The 14,775-nt window shown below is 33.4% G+C and overlaps 1 protein-coding gene and 1 long non-coding RNA gene across 4 annotated transcripts in view; one reads left to right on the top strand and one right to left on the bottom strand.

The window, feature by feature from the left end:
* The window catches only part of jing (AE binding protein 2 jing), a 339,310-nt gene that overhangs the window by 245,724 nt on the left and 78,811 nt on the right, over positions 1 to 14,775 (bottom strand). The gene's annotated exons all lie outside the window — the stretch shown is intronic.
* Positions 6,106 to 11,440, top strand: LOC141406572 (uncharacterized). The gene is made up of 3 exons (XR_012413436.1): positions 6,106 to 7,058; positions 7,606 to 7,771; positions 10,148 to 11,440. It is a non-coding gene; the product is annotated as an uncharacterized lncRNA (long non-coding RNA).

The following is a 14,775-nucleotide window of genomic DNA, read 5'->3' on the forward strand; positions in this document are numbered from 1 at the left end:
ATGACATGTAAATCATGTAGCTGTGTGTGTCCGTCTGTCTCTATGGCATTATTATGTATGGGCGATTAAATATTTAATCGTATCTTAAAAATGTTTTTTCAATTTTTATATTTTTGTATCAACGTAGGTGTGAACATGTGTATATTTATTTCCATTAGTTTATCTCTCCGTGTGTGTGTGTGTCGTGCCATATGTTTGTTTTTGTATTCACTTGGCTTACATTTCATGCAAAATGAGTGACATATTTACGAGACTATTTACATTTTTACATACAAAATGTTTCACTTGAAGCCGATACCATACGGAAAGCCAGTTATGATAACTTTAATCGGAATTTATCGAGAATTGATTGATACTTTAATTGTAAATGACAGCCGCAGGGGATGGGGGGTCGATAAGCAGTAAGCGTGCAAGCATATTGAGGAATGTCTGTCTGTCTATAGAATTTTGTTTAGTGATTGCCTGTAGCTGATATAGAATGGAATATTTATTTACATTGATTACATTGATTTGAACATTGAAGTGTGGAGAATTGTTAAGAAAATAAACTCAATGATGGAAGGGATAGGAAATGTAATAAATGTTTTTGACTTTAGGATTAAAAACTAACATTTATATATACCAAGAAATAAGAAAATGAGGCCAAGGGTCTTTATATATTGGAATAATCCCAATTTTGGTATAATCTAATGCAAAATAGATTCTTATTGCTATGTTTAAATGCCATCTATGCCTGAAGTTGGGTATTATGGTTACCCAGCAAATTATTATTCCAATGTTAGCTCTAATTCGATAGTTAGTCACGCTACAATATTGTGTAAAAGTCTCGGGCTTTTTACTTTAGAAAAACCGTATAAAATATGATTTTAATGTATTTGTGTTCCTTGAAGGACTTCATCATCTATTGCACGAATATTGGCATTTATACTTCATATTGCAACGACATCTAGGTACATAGTATATCGCCAAATTAATGTCATAAATTGGCATACACTTGGACGGAATATTTAAAATAATTTTAATATGTCTATCTATGAAGAAGCTGACCATCTATAATTATTTGTAAGAATATACAGCCTGATTATGTACATATGTTGAATCGAAAGTGTCTGCGAACGAAAAATACCCAAACTTTACTTTTCGAAATATTATTGATTTTGTTTTAAACAAATATAAATTTGAAAAACACACACGAGTTTGGCCGTTTTTGGTTCGCACTCATTTTTTATCGACATAATTATAATTTTATAACTTCACTTCAAGTCCCATATAAAAAAAAAAATCGCTGAGCTAACTCTTGGGAATGAAAATCAAGAAAGGATTTTAATATAGATATATAATATATAGATGGTGTCATAGTAAAAAGTAAAAATACTATAACGCCATCTATATCACAAATTTAGTGATATTATTGGGAATATTTTCTAGAAAAGATAATTGACGAGCATAATTTTGGGCGGAATATTAAATAAATAGTGCTGCAGAATTTTGGCATATACAGTGTCGTCCAAAACTAAAGCACCCCCTTAGTACATTTTTTTAATTGTATTTTTTTAAGAAAACAAAATTATAAAATTGTTTTGTATTTTTCTTTTTATTTATTTTCATATATCTTTATTATTGGAAAATACATAAGGAATTCAGAATATAATTAACAAAAGTTAAAATTCAAAAAGTATATTTTAGGTCGAAATATAAACGGACAAAACTAAAGCACTCCCCAATTCGAGGTACAACAAAAACTATTGAAAACAATATTTTGTTGCGTATCCTTCATTCTGGATGACACACGCACATCTTGCAGGCATACAGGATAATATATTATTAATTATTTCAGGCGAGATAATTAATTTTCGGAAAATTTATCTTAAATCCTGAAAATCGGGAGGTAATGTTATGTGGGGGCAATACCCAAACGTGAACCCAGGTCCACAATTTTTGGTGGAACAGTTTTGTGACCACTAGGAACCCTAAGTACCAAATTACAGCTAATTTAGTAGGAAAATGTGGCGTAAATATTCAAAATACCGAAAACCGGAAAGTACCGCTATAAGGGGCTATACCAAATATTACCCGATATTGTTCATATTCATCCAAAAATGATGCCACAACATCTTCAGGTCAAATACAAAGTGGTGGCTAACATTTAAAAATTTGCATAATAACGATTTACAGAAGAGCGGTAGAGGCCGGTTTATTTAGTCGGCAACCAGCAAATAAAAACCATTCAAATCGTCAATAAATGTAAAAGCCAGACTTAAATTCGACTAGAAAAATTTTAAAAGATTCGGATGACAATAAATATTGTTAGGGAACTGTAAAACAATGAGGCGGAACATAATGGTCTGGAATTTTTTTTCGGGGCAAGGGATTGGATCAATTCATAAAATTAAGTGAATTATTGATCGTTTCAAGTATTGTAATGTATTAAAAGACGTGATGCTGCCTTATGCTGAAGAAGAGATGCCACTTAGATGGACTTTCCAGGAAGATAACGAGTCATAACATGTATCGAAAGTGGTTAAGGAGTGAATCTAAAACAATTCGACAGAAGTTCTCCATTGGCCCGCCCTGGTGGTGTCTTTTGTCCGCTTAGATTTGCGACCTAAAATGTTTTTGAAACTTTTACTTTTGTTTGTTAAATTCTGAATTGTTTATGTTTATATTATCCAAAAACAAGGATATAAATAAATTAAAAGAAAAATACAAAAAAAAAAAAATAAACAATAAACATGATCTTAATATTATTTGCACGAATGAATGATAAATTTTCAAGTTTTTCATAACCAAACTACCCAAAAACTATCCTTGCACAAGCGCATTGTCGACGTTCCGTGCTGTCTCTAGAAAGTTTAGGGCCCTCCTCACTAGAAACCTGTCTATTCTTTCCATACCTGCCCTTTCGTACACTGCCCGACATGAAGGTCTTCTAAAAGATCCATCGGTTCTGATATATGGACATATACCAAGACAATAAGTCAGAATTGACCTTTCCCATCTCCTAAGCTCGAGGAGATTACAAACCAGACAGGAAAGGCATAGGAGATGATAGGTCTAATTACCTGCTTATATATTAGCTGTTTTATATTATTACCAAGATACCAATACCAAGGTATCTTATCTAAGACTTGAATGTCCTGACCCCCGAATTTAAGGACTTGGCGGAAGGATTTAAAATTAGGGTATACCACCTTTGATTTCCCTCTAAAGGCTATGGCTGAACATTTGCCCACATTCAGCCTGAGACCCCACTTGGAGAAATATCCCTGTAGGATCTCAAGGTGAGCGTTAAGCCGAGAAGTAACTGTGCTGGCATTCGCTCCAGATAAAGCCAGTATGACGTCATCGGCGTACAGTAGCTGCAAGCCTCCATCAGGAGTTCAGGCATGTCGCTAACAAATATATTATAGAGCATGGGACCCAGGAGAGATCCCTGTGGAACCCCTGCTCTAACTGGCCGTTCATTCGAGAGCGAGTCTCCGACTTTGAACTTAAAGCTCCTACCCCTGAGAAAGCTTTCCACCAGCCTGCATGTTCGAGCATAAACTCCGAAACTTTTTAATTTAAAAAGTATGCCGTCGTGCCATACCGAGTCGAATGCTCTGGCGAAATCCAGAGCAACTGCCATCGTTCCACGCCTCCTATCAAATCCACTCACCACATAGGATGAGAAGACCGAAAGTGCATGAGACGTTAAGAGACCTGTCCTGAACCCAAATTGACAGTCTTTGAGGATTCTCTTGTCTTCGACAAGAGCCCTCAGACGTTTCAAAATGAAGGACTCATAAAGTTTGCCAAAGGCAGACAGCATTGATATCGGCCTATAACTTCCACACTTATCGGGCGGACATCCTTTTTTGAGAATAGGTACTACCATAGCCTCGAGTCGATTGGGCAAAAACTAGGTTAGATATGAGCGTTAGAAAGGAAAAATTCTTATGTAGCTCAAAAACAGATGATCCGATCTTCATAAGTTTTTCTGGCATTTTTATACACATAAAAAGCTTGTCCTTAAGCGAGGTAGTTCGGTAGCAAAATGTAGCTACAATCCTCAAACTACCGAAAATCGGGAGGTACCGCTATATGGGGGCTATACCAAAACATGGACCTATGTTGACAGTTTTTTGTACATCTCCACAAAAAAGTGTCAACATATGAACACTTGGAACCTCAACTGTCAAATTACAGGTAGTAAGGACAAACATTTTAGCTAAAATCCTCAAAATACCGAAAATCGGGAGGTACCATTATATACCAAAACATGGACCTATGTTGACGGTTTTTAGTGGAGATATTTTGTGACCACTGGGAACCCCAAACGAGAAATTACAGATAGTTCGGTCAAATAATTTAGCTTAAATTCCCAACATACCGAAAATTTGGAGGTACCGTTATATGGGGGCTATACCAAAAAGTGGTCCATCTTCGAACTTGACCTGCCTATGGAAAAAAGACACTCGGGTGCAAAAATATAGCACTCTAGCTCAATTATTGCGAACACTAGAGTGATTATAACAGACAGACATACGGACATGCCTAGATCGTCTTAGAATTTTATCCTGATCAAAAATATTTACACATATGTACTTTATATGGTCGCAAGTGATTAGTTCGATGTGTTACGAACAGAAAAACATACTTAATATACCCTCCAAACTATTGTGAAGGGTACAAAATTTTTTGACGGATTTATGGCGAAGAAGCTATAATTTTTTTCAGTTAAAATTGAAATTTTGATTTTGGCAGTTCAAAATGTTTTAATTCCGTTTCGCTTAAGGACAGGATTATAAGGTTATTAATTATCGCACAGAAGCATGAACGATTTATTCGTTTTCGAGCTACAGCGGGCACCGCAAACTGCTTCAAAATACCGAAACAGTAAAAACAGTGGTTCGCAGGTGGGCATTTGTCAGAAAATTGTGCAATATTTTTCAACAAAAAAAAAAAAAACAGGTGTTAGCTCAGGGTGTTTAGGGGTGAGTACATAAACTGCCTTGCCTGCTTACCTTGCTTGCTTCTGATAAAAGAATAAAAAAGAAAAGGGCAACCCAGTTCGAAATTTGCTCGGCCTTCTTTATTCTTTTATTTTTATTATGTCAGAATTGAAGCAGGAAAGCAAGGCAATCAGGCAAGGCAGCTTACATACGCAGGCCGTTAGCTTTCAGATGAAAACAAAATCTTCTAAAAATGTTTGGTAGATTTCTTGTAAAAATTCATGGAAATGGCTTTTTGATGCATAATAAGTGGCCATAACCACTTAAGGTGGCTTTAATAGAGAAGAAACGCTTTAGCGGACTCTTAATAAGCAATGGATGATCTAGAGGACTCTTCAATCTACAGAGCTTTAACGTTTAACGTTTTACCGAAAGGGTAAGAAAGGATGATTTTGTGGACCATTTTTTATAAAAAAAAAATAAATTCTTATGAGGACCTTTTTCTGCTAGAAAAAGTCCTCTAAAGCACCTGCCTATAATGGTCTTTATTAAAGAATTCTCGTTTTCTTTCGGAAAGAGTAATTATCATCTAAATCAGCCTTTCTGCTAGAAATATATATCCTCTATGGATAATTATAAATCAACATTGTCACCCCTTTTTATTAGCGAGTTTTTTAAAAAAAGAAGTTTTTCCCTTAAAAATTATTTATTGCTAATTTTTATTTAATGGTTATTCCCATTCCGAAAATAAAAGTTTTATAAACATCATTTTATGTCAATAAATAAAAAAAATTATTAAAAATATTAAACTTTGATCACATAAAACCCCAACACAAGTTCCGTTTTCCCATATTGTAATTATAAACAATTAACCCTTTATTTAGTTAAGCGAAACCCCCTATGATTCACACCAAAGCCAACTAATAATTGATTCCACAAAATTACCCCCATTTTTAATTAGAATTTTCTGTGAAACAAAAATCCAATCGTTTTTCTGTCTAGGCCACACTCGTTTCATTAGAAATTTCATTACCACGAAGGCAGCGGTGGCCTTCCCTGCCCCGTCTAATATAATTATTTAATTAAACAAATGTAATAACTCATTAGTTACATGTTTGCCTACTTTTGTGCAATTATAAAAACGTCACAAGACAATGTTAATTACAGCAGTTTTTTGTGTTTGCTTTTGCTTTTGTTTGTTTTTTTTGTAATGTCATTTGCAAATAAACCACAATGCAAACGTCAGCGATAACAACTGAAATGCAATTCAAGTTGATTTTATTTATGGAGGCAACTTTAAAACAGCAACAACAAAAAACGCCAACGGAGGAAGCAGTTGTTTGCATTTAACTTGACAAAACTTTTCAAAGCCACAATTATTGATGTGCCAAGTGTCGATATACAGGCGGACGGACAGACAGACAGACTGGTAGGCAGGCAAACCCTCTACCAGAGGTACCCAACAATCAAACAAATCGTATGACTCAGTTGTTCGTTCAGTTCATTTTACAAAGTTGCATAATACTTTTAATAATAGTCATCATCGTCATCATCATCGTAATAACAATAATAATGACTGTTGTAGTAATAGTTGTTGTTGCTGTTTTTTGTTGCAGTGCCAATAATAATAATTGTCAATTGTAAATTGGCAATCAATCCCCCTGGTAAGAGTTGTGGGAACTTTACAACTTGTTAATCGAGTTAATCTTGAGAATATTTTACTGAAGCAGCAGATGGCAAAGGGAACAACACATTTTTTACAAAGAAATGTTTTTTATTACTAAATAAAGTAATTATGTCAATTTCGAGTTGTATAAAAAAGTTAGTATCTCGTTGAAACAATAAGCTTTGTTAGCGGTACGCATTCTATTGATCTGTAAATTCTGTGGGTTACATTGCATTATCAACGTTAAAAATACAGTCCACAATTGTACGAAGATTCTAAACTAATCTTATTCGAACGGTGGACTTCTTCGTATAGAAAAGGTGGACCTTTTCGCATACAAAAGGTGGACCTTTTCGTATAGAAAATGTGGGCCTTTCCGTATAGAAAAGATGGACCTTTTCGTATAGAAAAGGTGGACCTATTCCTATAGGAAAGATGGACCTTTTCGTATAGAAAAGGTGGACCTTTTCGTATAAAAATGGTGGACCTTTTCGTATAAAAATGGTGGGCCTTTTCGTATAGAAAATGTGGACCTTTTCGTACAGAAAAGGTGTACCTTTTCTTATAGAAAAGGTGGACCTTTTCGCATACAAAAGGTGGACCTTTTCGTATAGAAAATGTGGGCCTTTCCGTAAAGAAAAGATGGACCTTTTCGCATACAAAAGATGGACCTTCTCGTATAGAAAAGGTGAACCTATTCGTATAGAAAAGATGGACCTTTTCGTATGGAAAAGGTGGACCTTTTCGTATAGAAAATGTGGACCTTTTCGTATAGAAAAGGTGGACCTTTTCGTATAAAAATGGTGGACCTTTTCGTATAAAAATGGTGGGCCTTTTCGTATAGAAAAAATGGACCTTTTCGTATAGAAAAGGTGGACCTTTTCTTATAGAAAAGGTGGACCTTTTGGCATAGAAAAGGTGGACTTTTTCGCATAGAAAAGGTGGACCTTTTCGCATAGAAAAGGAGGACCTTTGTGCATAGAAAAGGTGGACATTTTCGTATAGAAAAGATGGACCTTTTCGTATAGAGAAGGTGGACCTTTTCGTATAGAAAAGGTGGACCTTTTCGTATAGAAAAGGTGGACCTTTTCGTATAGAAAAGGTGGACCTTTTCGTATAGAAAAGGTGGACCTTTTCGTATAGAAAAGGTGGACCTTTTCTTATAGAAAAGGTGGACCTTTTGGCATAGAAAAGGTGGACCTTAGCGCATAGAAAAGGTGGACATTTTCGTATAGAAAAGATGGACCTTTTCGTATAGAAAAGGTGGACCTTTTCGTATAGAAAATGTGGACCTTTTCGTATAGACCTTTGTATGGACCTTTTCGTATAAAAATGGTGGACATTTTCGTATAAAAATGGTGGGCCTTTTCGTATAGAAAAAATGGACCTTTTCGTATAGAAAAGGTGGACCTTTTCTTATAGAAAAGGTGGACCTTTTGGCATAGAAAAGGTGGACCTTTTCGCATAGAAAAGGTGGACCTTTGCGCATAGAAAAGGTGGACCTTTGCGCATAGAAAAGGTGGACCTTTGCGCATAGAAAAGGTGGACATTTTCGTATAGAAAAGATGGACCTTTTCGTATAGAGAAGGTGGACCTTTTCGTAAAGAAAAGGTGGACCTTTTCGTAAAGAAAAGGTGGACCTTTTCGTAAAGAAAAGGTGGACCTTTTCGTAAAGAAAAGGTGGACCTTTTCGTATAGAAAAGGTGGACCTTTTCGTATAGAAAAGGTGGACCTTTTCGTATAGAAAAGGTGGACCTTTTCGTATAGAAAAGGTGGACCTTTTCGTATAGAAAAGGTGGACCTTTTCGTGTAGAAAATGTGGACCTTTTCGTATAGAAAAGGTGGACCTTTTCGTGTAGAAAATGTGGACCTTTTCGTGTAGAAAATGTGGACCTTTTCGTATAGAAAAGGTGGACCTTTTGGCATAGAAAAGGTGGACCTTTTCGTAAAAAAAAGGTGGGCCTTTTCGTAAAGAAAAGATGGAACTTTTCGTGTAGGAAAGGTAGGCCTTTTCGTAAAGAAAAGGTGGACCTTTTCGTATAGAAAAGGTGGACCTTTTCGTATAGAAAAGGTGGACCTTTTCGTATAGGAAAGGTGGACCTTTTCGTATAGGAAAGGTGGACCTTTTCGTATAGGAAAGGTGGACCTTTTCGTATAGGAAAGGTGGACCTTTTCGTATAGGAAAGGTGGACCTTTTCGTTTAGAAAAGGTGGACCTTTTCGTATAGGAATGATGGACCTTTTCGTATAAAAAAGGTGGACCTTTTCGTATAGAAAAGTCGGACCTTTTCGTATAGAAAAGTCGGACCTTTTCGTATAGAAAAGTCGGACCTTTTCGTATAGAAAAGGTGGACCTTTGCGTATAGGACAGGTGGACCTTTTCGTATAGAAAAAGAACCTTTCCGTATAGAACCCTTTTCGTAAAGAAAAGGTGAACCTTTCCGTATAGAAAAGATGGAACTTTTCGTATAGAAAATATAGACCTTTTCTTATAGAAATGGTGGACCTTTTCGAATAGGAAAGGCGGACCTTTTCGTATAGGAAAGATGGACCTTTTCGTATAGGAAAGGTGGACCTTTTCGCTTAGAAAAGGTGGACCTTTTCGTATAGGAAAGATGGACCTTTTCGTATAAAAAGGTGGACCTTTTTGTGTAGGAAAGGTGGGCCTTTTCGTAAAGAAAAGGTGGACCTTTTCGTATAAGAAAGGTGGACCTTTTCGTATAGGAAAGGTGGGCCTTTTCGTAAAGAAAAGGTGGACCTTTCCGTATAGAAAAGATGGTCCTTTTCGTATAGAAAAGATGGACCTTTTCGTATAGAAAAGATGGACATTTTCGTATAGAAAAGGTACACCCTTTCGTATAGGAAACCTTTTCACCTAGGAAAGGTGGACCTTTTCGTTTAGAAAACGTGGACCTTTTCGTATAGGAAAGGTGGACCTTTTCGTATAGGAAAGGTGGACCTTTTCGTATAGGAAAGGTGGACCTTTTCGTTTAGAAAAGGTGGACCTTTTCGTTTAGAAAAGGTGGACCTTTTCGTATGGAAAAGGTGGACCTTTTCGTATAGGAAAGGTGGACCTTTTCGTATAGGAAAGGTGGACCTTTTCGTAAAGAAAAGAGGACTTTTTCGTATAGAAAGAGTGGGCCTTATCGTATTGAAAGTTGAATATTTTCCTATAGAAAAGTTGGACCTTTTCGTATAGAAAAGGTAGATCTTTTCGTATAAAAAAGGACCCTTTCGTATAGAAAAGGTGGACCTTTTCGTATAGGATAGTTGAAGTTTTTCGTATAGAAAAGTTGTACCTTTCCCAATAGAAAAGTTGACTATTCCTATAGAAAAGGTAGACTTTTTCGTACGGAAATGTGGGATCTTTTTCTATCGTATAAAAAAGGTTGACCTTTTCCCATAGAAAAGGTGGACTTTTTCGTATGCAAATGTTCGATCTTTTCCTATAGAAAATACGGACATATTCTTATAGAAAAGGTGGACCGTTTCGTATAGAAAAGTGGACCTTTTCGTATGGAAAAGTTGGATATTTTCCTATAGAAAAGTTGGACCTTTTCGTAAAGAAAAGGTGGACCTTTTCGTATAGAAAATGTGCACATTTTCGTATAGAAATTTTGGACTTTTTCAATAGAGAAGGTTAGATAGAAATAGTGGATCCTTTGGTGGTCCTTTTCCTGTAGAAAATATGGACTTTTTCATATATCCTTCCTATTCGAAATATTTCGTTATGTTACCCGTTCAATCAGGGCCGTTTTGCATGGCCCTTTGTAATTGGAAATTGTATTTACAGGACTGTAAAAACTTTAAAACCCTATTGTAATTGTTTTCTATAAAAACAGTTATCATTTGGTCTTCTTAATGACCCACCAAATTTCAAATTTGCTTCTAAAATTTCCTTATCGGACTAATAACCAAATAACGAAGCAGGCATTAATTTGTAAAATTACCTGTATGGAAGTGAGCCGTATTGTTTTGTTCATTATTTTGCCAAAGGTTATCCAATTACAGAGCCACTAATGATTTCACATAACATTTCCGCCCCCTAGGGGAATACCTTTTTCCAGTTGTGAAAAAAAACAGAGAAATCCCTCTTTGTCCATCTCGAATGTGCTGTAAAGTGCAGACAAAAGAGGCCAGTGGTCGTTATGGACGGACGGTGTGTCCGTCGGTCAGTGGATGTGATGCGAGGAAACCTGTTTTTTAATAAAAACCCAGCCAGCCAGCCGTCCATACATACAACCAACATACGTCCGTCCGGAACAGACAAATGTTTGGTCATTTAAGTTGTTTTTGTTTCTGTGTTGTTAGTTGCTGTTCTTGTTGTTGTTTTTGTTTCCATTATTGCTATTACTGTAGTTAATACCATTTATTATGTGATGTGATATTTGTCTGGGCGTGTGGTTTTTTGTTGTTGTTGTTTTGATTCAATACTCGTATTAAAATCACAGCTGTCAAGATACTTCCACAATTTCTTGTTTTTGGATTTAATTCTTTTTTTCTAACTTTAGATATACAATTTGCCCATATCACATTTGTCAGTTGCTCATATTTGTCTGTCCATTTGCTGGCCTGCCTGCATGTTCGACATACAGAACAGAACCATAAAAAATAAAAACAGATTTTGCACGTGGTTTTTATATGTTGTGTCTGTTTTTTTACTTCTTTTAGGTTTCTAGTTTCACACATTTTTTTGAATATTGTTTTGATTTTGTTGTTTTTATTGCGATTTATTCCCTCTATGGTCCATTATTCATTTGGGGTTTCTACGATGATGATGTATTGAATTGATTTGCAATTATTTGGCCGTTTTATAGTTAGTTTTTTTTCGTTACATTGTTCGTGTTTATGGCACGAAGTGAGGAAAACAAAATAACACAAATAAACAAATGCAAAAATAAATAACAAAAACAACAGCAAAACCAACGACACCCACCACAGAAACTGAAAAGACTCGCGTGCTCCACTGCTCCAATGCCATAAACAATAAAAAAAACAAAAACAACAACCAACAAGCCAGATTCACTTCACACACAGACAATACAAAACAGATACATTTCTGGTATATTATCACACGTCTAGTCAGTCGGTGGTTCGGTTGATCGGTCACTCTGTCAGTCAGCCAGTCTGTTAGTCAGCCACACGGAAAAACAATACATTTTTAATGCTACACAACAGATCCAGCTTCAAATATCGTTTCAATATTGGTGGGTATCAGTGGCTCAATTGCACACACTGGCGATGACGACCATGCGAACACCGAACAGCATCCATAGACACCAAAAAAAAAACAGCAAAATCATTGTCGCATCCCAGCCTCACAAGTCAGTCCGCACGCCTTTATTTGTTTACAACAAACATGCTCTCTTTGAACACCCTCTGCACCAATACCATCCATGAGCAAATTGTTAAGGAAGGTTATAGGAGGCAAAGCTGATACACTATGCGGTGGATACGAACTCAAACGAAAGAAATTAGTTCTTGGATTCAGAATGATATGGAAGGCGAACAGGATACGCTGCCTAGTTTACTAGTTGTTTGATTTCACTTTGAAAGTACTTTTCTTGTACGAAGCTGTGTATTCCTGACCTTCAGGTATTCCTTTCCGAATTATAACATTATTCAATTATTTACAATCGCTAATGCGATATTAGTAACTTTTTAAATATATCGTCGTCTTATTTCGCGCCTTAATGTATGCACATCAAATTATGTTTCACAGACAACAGCCAGTTCGCCAAGTGTTTAAAAATGAAGTATAGATGGCGTTCACAACAGAAATTGGTTTGAGAACTTTTCGAGCGTTCCAAACCCATATGGGACTAACCCATATGGGACTAACCCATATGGGACTAACCCATATGGGACTAATGTATTTAAACAACTAAAAACGTATCAGTCGGCTTGGCCGACAGAGATATACCCTCAGCCTGTGTATAATGAAACAATTTTCCCCAAAATACGTATGTATTTAGCGGGTTTTAAAAATGTTGGGCGTATGAAACGACAAAAATGTTGATTAAGATTAAAGAGCAAAAGTTTTGCGGAGGAAATACTTAAAGGAATGGATCGACATTGGCCATTATGGGGGGTTTCACACCCTTCTGGCTGTTTGCTCAAGAAGTGTGGATTTGCCCCTGAAAAAACTTTTATTCGATAGCAGGTCTTAAAGTGAACTTATCCGAAATTTTGTGTGGGAGGTACCGGATGAAGTGGACAAATATAGTCCATATTTGAACCTGATCTATATCTGGTAGATATATTAGGATGTGTAAAGTATGGACCAATTCGGCCACTCCCTTCAAGAGTTATCGTGTGTAAAACCTTTCCAAACATTTTTGAAATTTTGTGGGGAAGGTACCTGAAGGAGTGGACCGATATGGCTTATCTTCGAACTTAAACTATGTTTGGACAAAATATTACTAAGGCCAAATTTTGGACCCAATTGGCAGATCCGTTCGAGAGTTATCTTGCGCTCCAACCACCTCACACGGTGTCACAGGGGTTTAGTGGAAGTTTCAGGCTATTTTCTCAGGAAGTATGGACTTGCCCCTGATGAAACTTGTACCGTCGTATGAGGGGCAGTGAATACAAGTTGCTACCAGAAAAATCATAGCGATTCGAGAGAAGGTGCAAATTATGGAGCAAACCGGTTGCTTACTTCAAGAGTTATCGTACGTACAAATTTTCCGAACATTTTCGAATCGGTTGATCCGTTCGAGAGTTATCGTGCGCTCCAGACAGCCAGACAGACGGACGGACATTGCTCAATCGACTCCAAATTGTCTGAAACACATTTCGTCCAAACACACTTGGTGTCTAAAACCATTATTTCGATGAGGCACATTTTGCCCGTATGAAAGTGTATATACCCTCGTTAGCATAAATCCTGAGGGTATAAAAAAGGGGTTAGTTTATAACTCAACTTCGTATCAACAGTGACTTCAATAATAATAATAATAATAATAATAATAATAATAATAATAATAATAATAATAATAATAATAATAATAATAATAATAATAATAATAATAATAATAATAATAATAATAATAATAATAATAATAATAATAATAATAATAATAATAATAATAATAATAATAATAATAATAATAATAATAATAATAATAATAATAATAATAATAATAATAATAATAATAATAATAATAATAATAATAATAATAATAATAATAATAATAATAATAATAATAATAATAATAATAATAATAATAATAATAATAATAATAATAATAATAATAATAATAATAATAATAATAATAATAATAATAATAATAATAATAATAATAATAATAATAATAATAATAATAATAATAATAATAATAATAATAATAATAATAATAATAATAATAATAATAATAATAATAATAATAATAATAATAATAATAATAATAATAATAATAATAATAATAATAATAATAATAATAATAATAATAATAATAATAATAATAATAATAATAATAATAATAATAATAATAATAATAATAATAATAATAATAATAATAATAATAATAATAATAATAATAATAATAATAATAATAATAATAATAATAATAATAATAATAATAATAATAATAATAATAATAATAATAATAATAATAATAATAATAATAATAATAATAATAATAATAATAATAATAATAATAATAATAATAATAATAATAATAATAATAATAATAATAATAATAATAATAATAATAATAATAATAATAATAATAATAATAATAATAATAATAATAATAATAATAATAATAATAATAATAATAATAATAATAATAATAATAATAATAATAATAATAATAATAATAATAATAATAATAATAATAATAATAATAATAATAATAATAATAATAATAATAATAATAATAATAATAATAATAATAATAATAATAATAATAATAATAATAATAATAATAATAATAATAATAATAATAATAATAATAATAATAATAATAATAATAATAATAATAATAATAATAATAATAATAATAATAATAATAATAATAATAATAATAATAATAATAATAATAATAATAATAATAATAATAATAATAATAATAATAATAATAATAATAATAATAATAATAATAATAATAATAATAATAATAATAATAATAATAATAATAATAATAATAATAATAATAATAATAATAATAAT

This window comes from Musca autumnalis, unplaced genomic scaffold (assembly GCF_047663935.1).
Source record: "Musca autumnalis isolate F117 unplaced genomic scaffold, ASM4766393v1 scaffold_5, whole genome shotgun sequence".
Taxonomy (NCBI): domain Eukaryota; kingdom Metazoa; phylum Arthropoda; class Insecta; order Diptera; family Muscidae; genus Musca; species Musca autumnalis.